Below are 3,918 nucleotides of genomic sequence, written 5' to 3' on the forward strand. Positions count from 1 at the left end.
CCCTGACATGCTCTGTTCCCCTGACACTGCTCTGTCCCCTGACATGCTCTGTCCCCTGACACTGCTCTGTCCCCTGACACTGCTCTGTCCCCTGACATGCTCTGTTCCCCCGACACTGCTCTGACCGGAAGCTCGTCCCTAATGAAGGGGGGACGTACGACAGCGTGGGCTGTATTCGCCGGCGTGACAGGCGCCGTCACGGACACAACCGATTCATTCACCACAATTCCGTTTGCGACCACCTTCTGCACTTTGTCGACCTCATCCAGAAAAATCCCCACAGCTCTGGTCCTTCTAGCCGCAGACCTAATGCTGCTGGGACCAGCAACTCCAGCTACGACTCCCAACAAGTCCTCCGGCACATGCGACCACGTGGGTCGGTTTGTTTGTGTGGCCGGACCACATTGTTCCACTGAGCAAGGGAAGCGTGGCGATATGTTAATGCCATGCTTCCGGGTGGTCAGCCTGGTGAACCCCGTTCCCGCTGCCATCACTGCAACAAAAGAAACAAACACACACACAGAAAATACCCCCTAAAACCCCCACCCAACCCCCCTATTTACACACTAAACACAGCACACGCCTTACAAACCTAACACTGCACACTATTTACAGCACTTACAGATGAAGAAAAAGAGAAAAAACTCTCACACATGACCACTCACCCGCACTTTAGCTGAGAGGGGGGGAGAGGGGGGGGAGGGGGGGAGAGAGAGAGGGGCCCAGCTTGCAGACCAAACACACTCCGTTGTGTCACATACATATTACATGCTTGTGAGTTTCAGCGCTTGCTCGGCGTTACTCATCCGGAATAATACGCCCAAATCCAGCAGTGGTGAGGATCCCCGTCCCACCCCCACCCCCCCACCCCACCCCCAGCAGTCCAGCGAGGTGCAGCAGATGATCATAAACAAGCTGCCGTCAGGCTCACCGGCTGTGTACATGCAGCGAGATTATGGAGAAATCAGATGAGGGCATTTGTCTGGAAGTTGCCCCAACAGCGTCTCAGTGGAGAACAGGAAGAGAGCAAGTCACCGTACTCTGACGTCCCCAACACCACCACAACCCTCTTCATTAAAGGCACATTTCACAGATTTTTTTTCCTTTTTTTGGGGGGGGGGTGGGCTTTATCTTCCCAATCGTACATTGCCAATTACCCCACTCTTGCAAGCCGTCCCGGTCTCTGCTCCACCCCCTCTGCCGATCCGGGGAGGGCTGCAGACTACCACGTGCCTCCTCCCATACACGTGGAGTCGCCAGCTGCTTCTTTTCACCTGACGGTGAGGAGTTTCACCGGGGGGGACGTAGCACGTGGGAGGATCACGCTGTTCCCCCTCCTCCCTGAACAGGCGCCCTGACCGACCAGAGGAGGCGCTAGTGCAGTGACCAGGACACATACCCACATCCGGCTTCCCACCCCCAGACACGGCCAACTGTGTCTGTAGGGACGCCCGACCAAGCCGGAGGCAACGCGGGGATTCGAACTTGCGATCTCCGCGTTGGTAGGCAACGGAATAGACCGCCACGCCACCCGGACGCCCTCGATTTCACAGGTTTTTAAACTTATTTCCAGCTAGTAATGTAAGATACGTAGACCACCAGCACTTGGTGGACCTGCAGCTTGTTAGTAGCCAGATTTCCATTTAAATTATAAGATGGAAGAAGTGAAACCCATCCACCCACCCATCCATCCACCCGTCCATCCACCCATCCATTATCCATTATCCAAGCCGCTTCTACAAATTCGGGTCACGGGATGCTGGAGCCTATCCCAGCAGTCATTGGGCGGCAGGTGGGGAGACACCCTGGACAGGCCGCCAGGCCACCACACAGGGCCCACACCCACATTCCCACCCAGGGACAATGTAGTACGGCTGATCCACCTGACCTCCATGTGTTTGTGTTTGGACTGTGGGAGGAAACCCAGGCAGACACGGGGAGAACATGCAGACTCCACACAGAGGACGACCCGGGATGCAGCCATGACACAGAACACTGACTGAAACTGGAAGCTGTGAAAAATGTGTAAAAGGTAATCAGATTTTACATCAAACGGTCAATACGGGTCGTGGGTTCGAGCCCCGGGGTAGTCCAGCCTTGGGGCTCGTCCTCTGTGTGGAGTTTGCATGTCCTCCCCGTGTCTGGGTGGGTTTCCTCCGAGGGCTCCGGGTTCCTCCCACAGTCCAAACACATGGAGGTCAGGTGACTCGGCCGTACTACATTGTCCCTAGGTGTGTGTGTGTGTGTGTGTGTGTGTGTGTGTGTGTGTGTGTGTGTGTGTGTGTGTGTGATGGCCTGGTGGCCTGTCCATGGATGGATGGAAGTATGGATGGATGGATGGATGGATGGAAGGAAGGGTGGATGGAAGGATGGATGGAAGGAAGGATGGATGGATGGATGGATGGATGGATGGATGTATGGATGGAAGGATGGATGGATGGATGGATGGAAGGAAGGGTGGATGGAAGGATGGATGGATGGATGGATGGAAGGATGGATGGATGGATGGATGGATGGAAGGAAGGAAGGAAGGAAGGAAGGAAGGATGGATGGAAGGATGGATGGATGGATGGAAGGAAGGATGGATGGATGGATGGAAGGAAGGAAGGAAGGAAGGAAGGAAGGAAGGATGGATGGATGGATGGATGGAAGGAAGGAAGGAAGGAAGGAAGGAAGGAAGGAAGGAAGGAAGGAAGGAAGGAAGGAAGGAAGGAAGGAAGGAAGGAAGGATGGATGGATGGAAGGATGGAAGGATGGATGGAAGGAAGGAAGGAAGGAAGGAAGGAAGGAAGGAAGGAAGGAAGGAAGGAAGGAAGGAAGGATGGATGGAAGGATGGATGGAAGGAAGGAAGGAAGGAAGGAAGGAAGGAAGGAAGGAAGGAAGGAAGGAAGGAAGGAAGGAAGGAAGGATGGATGGATGTTGGGGAGCAAACACTAAATGTGTTTTTCAGATGGTGCACAAAACTGCCCTCTGACACAACCACACAACGGAAACACACATAAGCTGACATGTCCTCAGGTGGGTATCTGAGTTGTTATTGATCTGTCAGTTATTATTGATCTTTGAGTTGTTATTGATCTTTATTGATCTTTCGGTTATTATTGATCTTTGGGTTATTGATCTTGGAGTTGTTATTGATCTTTGAGTTATGATTGATCTTGGAGTTATTTATCTTGGAGTTATTGATCTTTCAGTTATTATTGATCTTGGAGTTATTGATCTTTCAGTTATTATTGATCTTGCAGTTATTGATCTTTGAGTTATTATCGATTTTTATTGATCTTTCGGTTATTATTGATCTTTGGGTTATTGATCTTTGAGTTATGATTGATCTTTGAGTTATTGATCTTGGAGTTATTGATCTTTCAGTTATTATTGATCTTGCAGTTATTGATCTTTCAGTTATTATTGATCTTGCAGTTATTGATCTTTATTGATATTTCGGTTATTATTGATCTTTGGGTTATTGATCTTTGAGTTATGATTGATCTTTATTGATCTTTGAGTTATTGATCTTGGAGTTATTGATCTTTCAGTTATTATTGATCTTGCAGTTATTGATCTTTGAGTTATTATTGATCTTTATTGATCTTTGAGTTATTAATGGCTGGCGAAGTGGGGGTAATGTCACAGATAATCCGTTCATATGACGTTTACATTCACCCGCGAGCCAGATATAACGGGACGCTGCGACGTCGCAACTCCGTCTGCGAGTGTCGCTCGTTTGCGCGCGAGAACGCACGCGCACGCAAACACATTCAACAAAACAACGTCGTAAGGAGGGAATTGATAGAGACGGAGAGAGAGAGAGACGGGGAGAGAGAGAGAGAGAGAGAGAGACGGGGAGGGAGAGAGAGAGAGGTCACGTGAGTCAAACGGGGGAGAGAAAGAAAGAAACCAAAAAAAGAGAATGAAAG

The sequence above is a fragment of the Lampris incognitus genome, chromosome 18 (genome assembly GCF_029633865.1).
Source record: "Lampris incognitus isolate fLamInc1 chromosome 18, fLamInc1.hap2, whole genome shotgun sequence".
In the NCBI taxonomy this organism is placed as follows: domain Eukaryota; kingdom Metazoa; phylum Chordata; class Actinopteri; order Lampriformes; family Lampridae; genus Lampris; species Lampris incognitus.